This window comes from Halichoerus grypus, chromosome 14 (assembly GCF_964656455.1).
Source record: "Halichoerus grypus chromosome 14, mHalGry1.hap1.1, whole genome shotgun sequence".
Lineage (NCBI taxonomy): Eukaryota > Metazoa > Chordata > Mammalia > Carnivora > Phocidae > Halichoerus > Halichoerus grypus.
The window spans coordinates 9,533,747-9,548,866 of record NC_135725.1 but is presented as its reverse complement, the minus strand read 5'-3'; the positions used below and the strand labels follow the sequence as shown (position 1 = coordinate 9,548,866).

The 15,120-nt window shown below is 36.3% G+C and overlaps 1 long non-coding RNA gene across 1 annotated transcript in view; it reads left to right on the top strand.

Moving 5' to 3' along the window:
* LOC118546724 (uncharacterized) overlaps positions 1-15,120 on the top strand; it is a 290,620-nt gene that overhangs the window by 207,034 nt on the left and 68,466 nt on the right. The window contains exon 3 of the long non-coding RNA XR_013443597.1: positions 11,563-11,646. This is a non-coding gene — a long non-coding RNA (uncharacterized LOC118546724). The remainder of the gene's footprint in view (positions 1-11,562; positions 11,647-15,120) is intronic.

Sequence of the window (15,120 nt, the reverse complement as noted above, 5' to 3'; positions counted from 1 at the left end):
TACATACTAAAGGGGCCCCTGGATGGCTCAGTCACTTGAGCATCTGACTCTTGATTTTGTCCCAGGTCATCACCTCACGGTCCTGAGATCCAATCACGCATTGGCTCTGTGCTCAGCACTGAGTCTGCTTGAGATTCTCTCTGTCCCTCTTCTTCTGCCCCTCCCCAAACTCATGTTCAATAAGTAAGTAAGTAAATAAATAAATAAATCTTTAAAAAAAAGATGTACTAAGATATTTACACAAAGTTGTATGATATCGAGGATTTGTTTCAAAATAATCCAGAGCACAGCAGTAATGGACACAATTAGTAATTGTTGAAGTCAGCAAAATGGGTCAAGGGGATTGGGAGGTACAGACGTCCAGTTATGGAGTGAATAAGTCAGGGGATAAAAGTCACAGCATAAGGAATACAGTCAGTGGTATTGTAGTAGCGTTGTGGGGTAACAGTTGGCAGCTACACTTGTGAGCACAGCATAACATTGCTGAATTGTCAAATCACTATGCCGCACACCTGAAACTAATGTAACATGGTGCATCAACTATATTGAAAATTTTTTAGATGTAAATGTATTTTAAAAATTGCTGAAGTTGATAATGGGCACAGGAGTGTTTTTTGTACTTTTCCTATACTTTTTTAAGTGAAAAGTTTGAAAGGGAAAGAGGAAAAGAGTGGGAAGAGGGGAATTAAAGATTTTGAGTCTAAACAACTCTTTCAGAAAGTTTTACCACGAAGAAAGGAGAATATAAGGTGTTATCTGGATCAAAGAGGAGATTTGGCTTTCTTTTCCGTATGTTTTCTCCTATGTTAAAGCATGTTTGTAAGGTATTTGGGAATAATCCAGTAGAGAGGGAAAATTGGATATGGTAGAGAGATCAAACACAATTAATTACATGATGTCTTCATGATAGCAAAAGAAGGAAGAATATTCCAAGGGGAGGAATAGCATGGGTGAAGGCTTTAGGACAACAGTGAGCTTGAAGTGTCCTAAGAGCAATCAGAAGACCAGAGGGCCTGGAGGGAAATGAATGAGAGGAGTTTGAGCAGGAGGGCCTGATCCTGTAGAGAATAATCATGGTAACTTCAAGGAAGAACAAAAGTGGGACTTGCTCACATAATAGCTCATCTTGTAGGGCACAACAGGCCCTTGTAAGAAGTTTAGGTTTTATTATTCTGGTACTGAGAAGCCATTGGAGGATTTTCATTAGGGGAGAGATATGAATGAAGTTAAGCTTGAAAATGATCTGCCATGCTATGTGGAAATAGACTTCTGTGTATGCAAGTGAACGTCTGTGAGTTGTGAGGCACAAGGTCAGAGTGGAGGCAGAAAGAGCAGTTTGGAGACCTTTTCAGTGTTCCAAGTGATAGACACTTGTGGCTTAGACTGAGATTGTGGAAGGGAAGTATTATGAGTTAAACTGTGTTCCCTCAGAAAAGGTACATTGAGGTCCTAACCCATAGCATATGGCTTTGTTTGGAAGTAGGGTCATTGCAGATATGATGAGTTAAGATGAGACCATCCTGGAGTAGAATGGTCCCATAATTCAGTATGACTGGTGTCCTTGTAAGAATATAGCCACATGAAGACAGAAACACACAGGGAGAAAGCCACATAAAGGTGGAATTGGAACAATGCATCTGTAAGCCAAGGAACACCAATGATTGTAGGCAACCTACCAGAAGCTGGAAAGTGACGGGAAGGATTCCTCTGCGGGAATCCTCTCAGAGGGCGCATGACCTTGATGACAGCTGTATTTTGGACTTAAAGCTTCCAGAACTGTGAGACAATACATATTTGTTGTTTTAAGGCCTCTAGTTTATGTTGCTTTGTTCACAGTAGCCTTAGAAACTAATATGAAGGTGGTGAAAACTGGCCATACACATTGAAGAGAAAATATAAGTAATATATTATTAATATTTGTCATTAATAATATAATTTTGGGGTGTTTTAATTTTTAATTTTATTACTATTACTATTTATTACTATTATTTATTACTATTATATATTATTATGTATATTGATTAATGTACTTATTGAGAAAATTATAAACATTTATTGAAGAACATGGAAAAAGAACTGAATAAATATTATATGAAAAGGTTCTATATCATAAAGATGTCAGTGGTTCCCCAATTTAATCTGTATGCTTCTATCTATATAGTCCCAAAATAAATCATAACAGAATTTTTCATGAACTTAACAAAATAGTTATAGAGTATATGAAAAAATAGAGTTCTAAGAGTAATCATGGCAACTTCAATGAGGAAGAACAAAAGTGGGATTTGCTCACATAACAGCAGATATCAAGAGTGTTCCTAAAGCTGTAGTAGTTAGACTGGTGGTGGCCTTGAAACAGTGTCAGAAACAGTAGACAAATGAACAGATAATGAGCCAAGAAATGAACTTAGATAAATATGGAAAGTTGCTATATTATAATGATACAATGAGTAGTTCTATAAATCAGTAAGAATGATTACTGAATAGATGATGCTAGGAGAGTATGAAAAATACCAGTAGGTATGATTCTTACCTGATACCGTAACAAAAAAATTCCCAAAAATGAAAAAATAGAACACTGAACATTTAAGAGAAATTACAGAAAAATATCTTTGCTGCTTAGTGGCAGAGAAAGACAGTCCAGTTTTAAAACAATCCAATTTTAAAACAGTCCAAATTATCCATGTTATTAATAAATCCCCATCAATCAGTAAGAAACTAAAAAGTTAATAAACACATTTAAAATATATTTAATATCACTAGTAATGAGGAGAACTCAAATTACAACATCAAGATATCATTCTACCCAAATAAAAATACTCAAACATACCAAATGCTGGTTGAAAATTAAAAAAGACAAGAGAGAGAAACCGGAATTCTAAAACATGCCTGCTCTGGGTTTGGAGTCAAAATTGGCACAACCACTGCTGAAGATGAATTAGTAATCTCTAGCATAGTTCAATATATGCATTCACTAATGACCCAGAGGTTCTACTTACCAGTAAACTCTATACAGTAACCTTTACACACATGCATAGGGAGATATATATTTGAATGTTCATTATTTGTGATAGCAAACAATTGGAATGAATCTAAATGCACACCAATAGAAGACTAGATATGATGGTGTTCAGATGAACAATATTCTACAGCAATTTACATGTGCACGAATTAATTTTTGTGTCTCAAAAAAGATAGAACTCAAATAATTATATTGAAGAAAAAGGTTTTAGAATATGAATCAGTGAGTATGAGGTTCTTTATGTAAAGTGTAAAAGCACACCAAACAACCCAGTGCATCGATTTTGATCCATACAATCAAGATGGAAGGACAGTATAGCCATGTGTATCAACATTTAATTTGTGAATTCTTTTTGAGACAACAGTTCTACCTTTAGGAATCCATTCTTAGGAAATAATTGGGCAAGTAGGCAAAGAAGTGCAGCTCTTGTGATGTACAAGGTGAGGCTCTTCATACATATGAGGTGATATTCCTCATAGAATATTTTTATTATAGTAAATTTAGAAACAATTTAAATGTCTCAATCAGTAGGTGATTGATTAACGAATTTATGATGTATTTACCAATGGAAAACCCAAACTGTTCTACTGTCATGAAAGTATATTTGTGACATATGTAAAATGAGAGTAAAATGATTACAGAAAAATACTTAAATGTAGGATTCACTTTTCTTTTTTTTAGAAGAACCTATTGGGATTATGTGCATAAGTCTGGATTTATTTTAAAGTGTACAATGAAATAATGAATGATGGTTTGTTTATAACTTTCTTTATAAAGTCCCAATATCTTTTGTAATAAGTTTACATAATATTTATAATAAAAATTAGAGACATTTTCATTTGAAAATAAGACAGAACTGGAGATAGGAGTTATTTAAAAAAAAGTATAAGAATTTGAACAGTTTCTGAAGACAATGAAGTGACATCATTTGTTCCTAGACAGTGATATATTATCACTTACTGACTTTATCTACAACTTTCTCTAGGGAAGAGAGAAGGATCTAAAGAATGAACATCTCAAATTGGGGGTCAGTACATACAATAGAGAAGAGCAGAACATGTCTTCCCAACAGGGCCAGTATTGCCCCCAAGGGGGGCAAAAATTTGTTCTTGGTGGGTGAACAAAATCTTAGATATTACATTGGTCTAAAGCTCAGTCCTGTCCAATAAGATATTATTGCTTGGTCTTTCATTTCTCTCATTAGAGAAAAATGAAATATAATTTAAATGTAAGTTATTTTAATTAATGGAATAAAATTACAGTAACCAAATCTAAATTTTTTTTTCTCTCTCTAGGGGGGTGATAATGACAGAGACTGAAAAATACCAGAGTAGATAAATTAATTGAGAAGTACATCATCCCCTCCAAGGGGGTGGTGGAGGTTTTGGGACCAGTTTACCTCTCTAGAAAGCAATTCTGCTTTTTTATTTCAGTTGTTCTGGATATAAGAACAGCAGATTTTTAGGATTACAGTATTATTTGGAGACACTGATCCTAGTCACTATTACTAATTAAACTCAGTCTGGTTCATGTCTACAGACACATAATAAGATTGCGGAAAAGCTATTAGGACTTATACTTGCCCCACTGGATGGCCTCTCCTGGCCATTCTTACCTTCTTTTGAGTTTTCCCACACCATTCTCAAATCCTCACCATACATACAACTTGATACCCCTCTGTCCTCTCACCACATCTGCCCCAACCATACACACTGCACACAAATACACACACCCACTCATACACAAAGGGGGAAAAGGAATGGAGGTTGCAAATAACAGTGATGACAGGGCTTCTTTGTGAATGGGCTCAGGAAAAGATGTACTGTACATGCCAAGGGATTTCACTGAGCTCTTGATGGATGGGAGGGACAATGGAGGGAGGGGCTTGTAAAGGATTTATGGGGGCCAGGATTAAAAGAGCATGTGAGAATGTGGTCACTAAGCTGGCTTGAGGTAAAAGAAACATGTGGAGCACTTCAGTGAGACATTAACTAATGCTTCTGCACAGGTGCAGCTGAATGAAGCCAACACCTTATATCAGATCCCCTTCGTGTTGTCTGGGGTGTCTGTGGGTAAACAAACAGAGGTGGTACAGACGGGGAGGCCAGGCAGGGGAGGGAATCATTCCTACATTCCTTGCTCTCTAGGCTTAGAAATGTAGCCTGACTCCATGCCCAGAATTTACCCACCTGCTTGTACCCACCCTGTTGACCACAGGTGTTCCCAGGAAGGCCATGGAGCCCGGATCTTAAGTCTTCCTGTCACTTCCCTCTGTTCCCTCTGCTGGACAGTAGACTGCTCTATAATTTTGGGGGTCTGAGTCAATTTATAAATGTGGGGCTGAGAAGAACTCATTCTGCTACTGATACTATTTCTTTGAAAAGAAATTCAACTAATATAAAATTATATAGCAGGGTGTGTTTGAGGGATAACATTTATTATATGCCTCATAATTTTATGTGCATTATTGCTGAAATTCTCAAAGCTATGGTGTAAAGCAAGTTTATTTTTCTGATGTTACAGGTGAAAAAGTGAAGTAGCAAAGAGGTTAAGAGAATTTCTAGCTCAAGGTTTCAATGATAATTGTCAGAACTAGACTGAAAATCAGTCTGCATGGAATTCTAGAACCTTATTTCTACTCTATAGGCTTTTATAAACTGAGGTTCCAGTTATGTCAGTTGGTTACAACTAGTATTTTTGTTTTGATGAGATAGAAAACTAAGCAGAATAGAAAACATCAGAGAATGTTCTATGAACCCAGGGTGTTTTATCATGAAACTTTAATGTGTGTGTATCCATGATACATGAAAATCTATCTCTTTTGAGAGGAATAGGCAAAAGAGTTTGAAGGTTACTACACTACACCCTGCTGTTTCCCACCTACCTTTTCCTAATGTCCTCTTCCACCTATAAGCCACAGGTCCTCCAAACTGAGCCATGGGGCACCTGGGTGGCACATTCGGTTGAGTGTCCAATTCTTTTGGCTCAGGTTGTGATCTCAGGGTCATGAGATCAAGTCCCACACTGGGCTCCATGCTCGGTGTAGAGTCTGCTTAAGATTCTCTCTCTTGTTCTCCCTCTCCTCCACCCCTCCCCCTCTAAAACAAATAAGTCTTTTTTTTTTTTTTTTTTTTTTAAGATTTTATTTATTTATCTGAGAGAGAGAGAATGAGAGAGAGAACACGAGAGGAGAGAGGTTCAGAGGCAGAAGCAGACTCCCCGCTGAGCGGGGAGCCCGATGCGGGACTCGATCCTGGGACTCCAGGATCATGACCTGAGCCGAAGGCAGTCGCCTAACCAACTGAGCCACCCAGGTGCCCTAAAACAAATAAGTCTTTAAAAAAAAAAACTGGGCCATAAAAATAAGCACAGTCTCTTCTACTTATTTGAACAGTGTCAAGACAGACATAAGGGGAACCAAGAAGTCAAGTGAAATTATACATTTTAAGATAAAAGAGGTGTGTGGCTTCCTTTTGAGTTTTTCTGTGGAACTTGTGTGAAGTTAAGGGCCGATTAGTTTTCAGTCATTTTCACATTATTAATTATGCATAGAGCAGGGTAAGAAAGTAAGCAAAGGGAAGTGAGTGGTCTGGAAAATGCTACTGGGGCTGTTGCCCATTTGCAGGCTCCATGAAGTTGTGATTTTTGAAAATTATTTGCAAGATTGAACTATACTGTACCATCAGGAAGACGTATAGAAAAGACGTGGTTAAAAGAAAATTATAGTACAACTGATTAGCAAAGGTTATTCTAGGACCTTGTCCTGCTCATCACGTATAGTCAAGTTCCCTGAATATTTTTCATAACAAAGCAGAGCACTGAGCATTTAGAATACTGAAACTCCCAGGAAATCAAGTCAACTGGGCAACCATCTCTCTTATAAACAGTAACTTCATTCACTCAAACACTATAGGTGAATTAGGCATCACTGCCTTGTACTGTTGAGAGATACGTAGCTCTTCCCTTCTTCATTTGGTTAAGAAATATCATTGAGCATTTACTATTCTTTGCAAAACACAGTGCTAGAGGCTGTGAAGTACACTTCATAGAATAAATGGTGGAAGAGAATTCAATTAAACAATCTAGTGAACATAAAGGAAGATGATTAAGTGCTAGACAAGAGAGTTTTTTTTAAATCTGCTAAAATAAATGCCACATGAGTAGATCAACCTAAAGAAAGTAATAATTGCCAGTGGTGTGTTTAATTTGTCTAAAATTTTGAACAATTTAAGAATTAAAGAGGGCATGTACTGCATGGAGCACTGGGTGTTATACAAAAAACAATGAATCATGGAACACTACATCAAAAACTAATGATGTACTGCATGGTGACTAACATAATAAAATAAAATAAAAATTAAAAAAAGAATTAATAAAAAGTTGCAAAATAGTAGAATTCCCGTATACATTTCTCCCAGCATCCTCTAATGTGAACATGTTATATAATATTTGTCAAAACTAAGAAATTCACACTGGTATTGGCTATTAACTAAATTACATAAGGTTTCATCAGTTTTTCTGTTATTGCTTGTGTTCTGTTCCAGGATCCCATCCAGGATACTGTATTTCCTTTAGGATGTGCTTACTTTTGATATTGTTCCCGAAAATTATGATTGATTGTTTTTCCAAGTCCATTTCCATTTTGTAGTGAGCAGAGGAAATAATATAACAGGTCACCTGCTAGGATATTTTGCTGGATCACAGCAGTCTTGATCAAAATGGAACTCATGTATGATTGTACCAGTCAGCTAAAGAAGCTGATCTTTGAATCTGGCTTATATAAAACCATGAACACTTCACTTTTCGAAAATCTTCAGTTTGGTCATGAGAAGCGTTTTCAGACTTGTCCACAATTATTTGTAGAGAATTACTAAAATCACATATATGTATAGTTGAAGTGAGCCCAACAGCTAATCTGATTCACCTGTCTCATTTATAGCTGTAGGAACTGAGGCCTAAAGAAATTTAAGTGACTTACTCAGGGTCACTTTGTGAGTTAATAGCCAATTTGGATTCTACTTTTGGCTTTCTTCCTCCTTTAGGAGAGGAACACAAATCACTCCGCAAGTCCTATAAAAAAATAAAATGCATTTCTTTTGGAAGAACAGAAAGGAAGAGAAAAGAGTTTGGGAGAAAGGGCGTTACGATATCCTCTTTTCTCTGTGTCCCCAAACTTCATGCTATTTTTACCAAACACACTCTCCATTGTGAAGAAGGCTTGCCGTCTCTGCATGTGTGGCCTTTGGAGAGTACTTACTCTCTTGGGTGGATAATTACCTGTTCTCAATTTTCTACACATCATTTCAAAGAAGTTGGGCTTCTCAAGTCTGGAATTCCTCAACGACTTCATATCTCCCTTACTTTGAGGGGGTTGGTTGAGCTCTCTCCTTCTTTTCTATGCTCTTTCTTCTCAGGTTTTGCTTTTACCTGTGTTGAATTTTAGTTAATATTTTCTTATATTACTAAGAAAACTAAACTGCGGCCAGGTACTTTGGAAGGAATGTCTGTGGAAATCATAAAATGCTTCCTCTTAATCCAGTATGATTAATTTTTCCATAGGAATTTTGAGTCTATTAGGCTTGTTTTTATAGCAGTTACTGAAAAAGGATATCTGTCAGGCATGCCTTATATTTATTGTAGATGCCGTTGTTAACGAATTGAAGTCAACATATCACTTTTCAGTTTTAAAGTGGTGGGTATCAAATGAATAACCAGAAACAAAACTTGTCAGTTGTGTCTGGAAAGCCATTGTTCAACACACACTAAATAAAACACAGTGCTTCACTTTCAAAGAGATGAGAGCTCAGTTTTTTAAAACCCATCACCCAGTCTTACCTCACACAGAAACAAAATAAGGCTATTCCTTCTCATAGTATATATTGCTCTTTCAGAAACAGTGGCTTGATGACCAACTAGAAATGCAAAGAGTCATAATTAACTTTGGAGTGGACTATTTAGTGATGTTTAGATGCTTAAGTGGAAAGAACATTTACTTTCAAGTCAGAAAGAACTGGATTTAAATACAAGCTCTTCAACTTAATTATTATTATGACCATGGGTAAATTATTTTTTCCTTTGGGAGATTCAGTTTCTTCATCTGCAGATACTTCTCATGACCAAACTGAAAACTGAAAATGTTGCATTTTTGCCCTCTTAGCATTTTGCTGCAGTCCATGAGGCAGAATCCTTTTAAAATCATGTCTCCTCAAGTTACTAAAATGTCTAAGCTGCCCAGAGCAATCTACACCTTCACCGCCATCCCGATCAAAATACCAATGGCATTTTTCAAAGTGCTGGAACAAACAATCCTAAAATTTGTATGGAATCAGAAAAGACCCCGAATCACCAAGGAAATGTTGAAAAAGAAAAACAAAGCTAGGGGGCATCATGTTGCCTGATTTCAAGCTATATTACAAAGCTGTGATCGCCAAAACAGCATGGTACTGGCACAAAAACAGACACATAGACCAGTGGAACAGAATAGAGAGCCCAGATATGGACCCTCAACTCCATGGTCAAATAATCTTTGACAAAGCAGGAAAAAATATGCAATGGAAAAAGGACAGTCTCTTCAATAAATGGTGCTGGGAAAATTGACAGCCACATGCAGAAGAATGAAACTTGACCATTCTCTAACACCATACACAAAGATAAACTCAAAATGGATGAAAGACTTCAATGTGAGACAGGAATCCATCAAAATCCTAGAGGAGAACATAGGCAGTAACCTCTTTGACATCGGCCACAGCAACATCTTTCAGGATACGTCTCCAAAGGAAAGGGAAACAAAAGCAAAAATGAACTTCTGGGACTTCATCAAGATAAAAAGCTTCTGCACAGCAAAGGAAACAGTCAACAAAACAAAGAGGCAACCCACAGAATGGGAGAAGATTTTTGCAAATGACACTACAGACAAAGGGCTGATATCTAAGATCTATAAAGAACTTCTCAAACTCAACACCCAAAAAACAAATAATCAAGTAAAAAAATGGGCAGAAGACATGAACAGATACTTCTCCAAAGAAGACATCCAAATGGCTAACAGACACATGAAAAAATGTTCATCATCATTAGCCATCAGGGAAATTCAAATCAAAACCACATTGAGATACCACCTTACACCAGTTAGAATAGCAAAAATTGACATGGCAAGAAACAAATGTTGGCGAGGTTGTGGAGAAAGGGGAACCCTCTTACACTGTTGGTGGGAATGCAAGTTGGCATGGCCACTTCGGAAAACAGTGTGGAGGTGCCTCAGAAAATTAAAAATAGAGCTACCCTATGACCCAGCAATTGCACTACTGGGTATTTACCCTAAAGATACAGATGTAGTGAAAAGAAGGGCCACATGCACACCAATATTCATAGCAGCAGTGTCCATAATAGCCAAACTGTGGGAAGAGCCGAGATGCCCTTCAATAGACGAATGGATAAAGAAGATGTGATCCATATATACAATGGAATATTACTCAGCCATCAGAAAGGATGAATACCCAACTTTTACATCAACATGGATGGGACTGGAGGAGATTATGCTAAGTGAAATAAGCAGAGAAAGTCAATTATCATATGGTTTCACTTACTTGTGGAACATAAGGAATAGCATGGAGGACATTAGGAGAAGGAAGGGAAAAATGAAGGGAGGGAAATCGGAGGACGAGCCAATTCATGAGAGACTATGGACTCCAAGGAACAAACTGAGCGTTTTAGAGGGGAGGGGGGTGGGGGGATGGGTTAGCCCGGTGATGGGTATTAAGGAGGGTATGTATTGCATGGAGCACTGGGTGTTATATGCAAACAATGAATCCTGGAACACTACATCGAAAACTAATGATGTACTGTATGGTGACTAACATAACATAATAAACAAAAAAACAAACAAAAACTAAGTGGATAAAAGTCCTATATTGCATATTTAATTTTAGACACAACTCAAGACTCTTATAAGTCTGGTCAATTCTGTATCACATATATCCAAAAGGTTGTAAAAATCTTGAGGTCCTGAGCCATAATATATGCATCTTGTGTTTTGTTTTCTCCTATAGCATCTTTTGTACTCCCTACATGGTGAGGAATTAATGGAACTAAGAAACAAATTGAGTCTAATTGGTCTTCAAATGGCTAAAGGGAACTTTCAGTGAGGAAATCCTTTATGGAATACAGGCAGTGGGGTTAATTATTTGTGTTAGGCAGCGTAGTAGCTCCCCACAGATAGCTGTATCCTAATTCTCCGAACCTGTACCTGTGTTCATTTAAATGGCAAAAGGGATTTTTCAAATATGATTAAATTGTATGATCTTGATTTATCTGGGTGGGTCCAATCTATCATATGATTCCATTTAGGACTTCTCACCTACAAAACTGTTGGGTAATAAATTTGTGTTGTTTAAAGTTACAAAGTATGTCATCATTGGGCATAACAGCAATAGAAAAATACACTATTTCCTGAGGAGGCTTTTACTTTTAAGGAAAGGAGGAAAGAAATAGAAGAAAAGAGATATGAGGGACCAGAAATGCTCATGGATATTTTTTTTTCCTTTCAGTTCTCGGAAATTCAGCAATGAGTTCAATGTCCTACAGTGAGAAGGGTGATTCAGAGATCTGCCATCAGCAAAACCTAACAAGAGGTCAGTCTCCTAGTCATGAGGTCAAACTAATGGTCCTTATTGGATGAACCCCCCACCTCCATATGACCCTTACAGGCTGAATGCCCTAGTTGAGCTGAGACCTAGGGAGAGAAATAGGACAGGTGGTTGTCTTCAATTCTGGTACCATTAATTACCAGCTCTCTGAATTTGGGAAATCCCCCAAACTGATCTAAGTTTCAGTGTCCTCACCTGTCAAATTACGATTTTAAATATACTTTACTAGTGGAGGTGCCCTGAAGCTAATGAATAGAAATCCTTAGCACAATTCTGTGCACACAGTAAACATTAAAAAAAAAACAAACCATTAGCCATTTTTAGTTATTATTCTTATTGGAAAATAATTGAGATTCCTGAACTCCAGCACACTAAAACAAGGTAGCCACATGGGATTAATTTATTTGATCAATCAAAAGATTTCACTTTGTATCAGGTACTGTATCAAGCACTGGAGATAAGGCAATGAAAAAAACAAACACAGGCCTGCCCTCAGTGAGCTCCCAAGCAAGAGTAGTTTAAAAAAAATGGTGAGTTTATTTAATGTTTTCAGTCAATAACAATGTGAGTGATGATATAAACTGATTTAATACAAGTGCATATAATCTATATCATAAATAATATTGATAATATGTGAACTTTATAATGATAATCATATATAAATATTTATTGAGGATCCTTATTATAATATTAAGAGAGTGACAATAGAACATCATTGAATAATGTCAGAAAAACAGGGAAATTATGATATTAGTGGCCTAATTGGGCAGCTGCTCTGTGTTTTCACTGCTTTTTTTTGGGCCCAAGTTCATTATTAGAATTAAAGTAGTTTCAAAATCTCAACAGTTGTTAAAGATAAATTAGACAAAATAAAAATAATAATCAGTTCATCCAAACAGCAAATGAGTGAAATGACATACAAGTAGAAAAAAGATGACTTAAACTTCCCTGGATAGTATACAGAATAAAAATTCTTATTTCTGAGTTCTGCTGTAGGAGGAAGATAGGATTTTCAGGATCAAACAAGAGAGAGTTAGGAAGCAAGAAATTTTATATCTATACTGTTTAGGGGCAAGTAACAGCTCATGCAAGGGAAAGGAACAGGATCAGAGTTCCTTGGAAGGCAGTGTAGTTGTCATGATGGTGGGGTTATTGCAACCATTGCACAAATACAGCCTTGAGCAGTCATAGCAAATCTTATTGTTATATACTCCTTACAATACTTAATTTTTCCCTATCAAATGAGTATAGCGTGGTATATCAGTGTGGACTTCATTTTCATTTTCTTGATTGCTAATGAGGTTGCATGTTTTCATGAGTTTATTTGTCCTTTGAGTTTCCTCTTCTCTGAAATGCCTGTTCATGTCTTTAGTCCATTTTTCTATTGGATTGCTTGAGTTCTTTTTTTTTTTTTTTTTTTTTGAGAGAGAGTATGTGAGCTGTGGGGGGCGGCAGAGGGAGAGAGAATCTTAAGCAGGCTCCACACCCAGTGCAGAGCTCCATCTCACGACCCTGAGATTATGACCTGAGCCAAAATCAAGAGTCGGACACTTAACTGAGCCACCCAGGCGCCCCTCCTTTTGCTTATTTTGGATTTATTTTGCTTTCTTGTTTTAGGTTTTCGAGGTGAGAGCTTAGATTATTGATTAGAGGCTTTTCCTTTTACTTAAAACAGCTTCAGAAGAATAGGTATTAATTCTTCTTCAAATGTTTGGTAGAATTCCCAGGGGAAGCCATTGGCCCTGGACTCTTGTTTGCTGGGAGATTTTTGATTCCTCATTCAATTTCTTGGCTGGTTATGGGTCTGTTCAAATTTTCTATTTCAGTTTTGGTAGTTTGTACATTTCTAGGAATTTATCCATTTCTTCCAGATTGGCCAATTTGTTGGCATACAATTGCTCATAATAACTTTTCCTTTTTTTTAATGTATATGTTTAGTGTAATAAATTTCCCTCCCTCCCAGCAGTGCTTTAGCTGAGCCTCCCAAATTTTGATATGTTGTATTTTTCATTCAGTTCAATGTATTTTATAAAAATTTCCCTTGAGATTTCTTTGGTGACTCATGGATTATTTGGAATTGTATGGTCTAGTTACTAAATGTTCGAAGATTTTCCTTATATCTATTATTAATTTCTAGTAGATTTTATTGTAGTTAGACAACATATTTTATATGATTTCAATTCTTTAAAATTTTTTGAGGTTTGTGTGGATAAGGTGTGTCTTGCTATGTGTTCTGTGGGCACTTGAAAATTTGTATTCTGTTCTTACTATATGGGGTGTTCTTTAAATTTCAGTTAGATCCTCTTGGTTGATGGTGTTGTTGAGTTCTACATCGGTGTTGATTTTCTGTTGTTCAATCAAGTTTTGAAAGGGGGCATTGATGTCTTTAACAGTAATTGTGGATTTGTCCATTTCTTCTTTAAATTCTATCAGTTTCTGCTTCACATATTTTTCAGCAGTGTTGTTTGCTCACACACATTTAGAACTTTATGTGTTCTTGGTAAAGTTGCTCTTAATCTCCTTCTCTGTCTCTGGTAATTTGCTTTGCTTTGGTATCAGTATAGTTACTTTTGCCTTCCTTTGATTAACATGTGCATGATATATTTTTTCCATGCTTTTAATTTCATCCTAAATTACCTCAGCCTGAATGGTAAAAGACACTTAATAGATGCAAGCACTAAGATGTCAAAAATTTTAGAATTATCTAAAAAAAATAAAATTTTAGAATTATCTGACAAAGACTTTAAAGCAGCCATGATAAAAATGCTTCAATGAGAAATTAGAAACAAACTTGAAACACATAAAAAAATAGAAAGTAGCAAAAAAATAGGGGATATTAAGGGGAAACAAATGGAAATTTTAGAACTAAAAATTATAATAACAAATGAAAATCTCGGTGGATAGGTTCAAGAGCAGACTGGAAGGGACAGAGTAAAGAATCGATGAACTGGAAGAAATTACTCAGTTTGAAAAGCTGAAAATAATCTGGAAAAAAAAAAGAGAACAAAGCTTTAGGAACTTGTGGAACTTTAGCAAAATACCTAAAATTCATGTTATTAGTCCTAGAAAGAGAAGAGAAAGATGATAAAGCTGAAAAATATTTGAAGAAATAGTGGCTGAAAACTTTCCACATTTGGCAAGAGACATAAACATACAGACTATGAAGTGAGCCTCTAACAAAATCCAAGGAAACTCATGCCAGGAAGCATTATAATTAAACTTCTGAAAGCTAAAGATAGAAAAAATTTTAAAGCAACCAGAGGAAAACAACATCTTACCTATAAGAATAAAATAATACCACAATGGATTTTTCATAAGATACCTAGGGGGCCAGAAGGGAGTGGCACAGTATTTTTCAGATGCTTGAAGAAAAGTGATGTTAACTCAGAATCCTGTATCAGTGAAAGTAGTTTAGGAAATAGGGGTAAATTGAGACATTCTCAGATGAAGGAAAAGCGA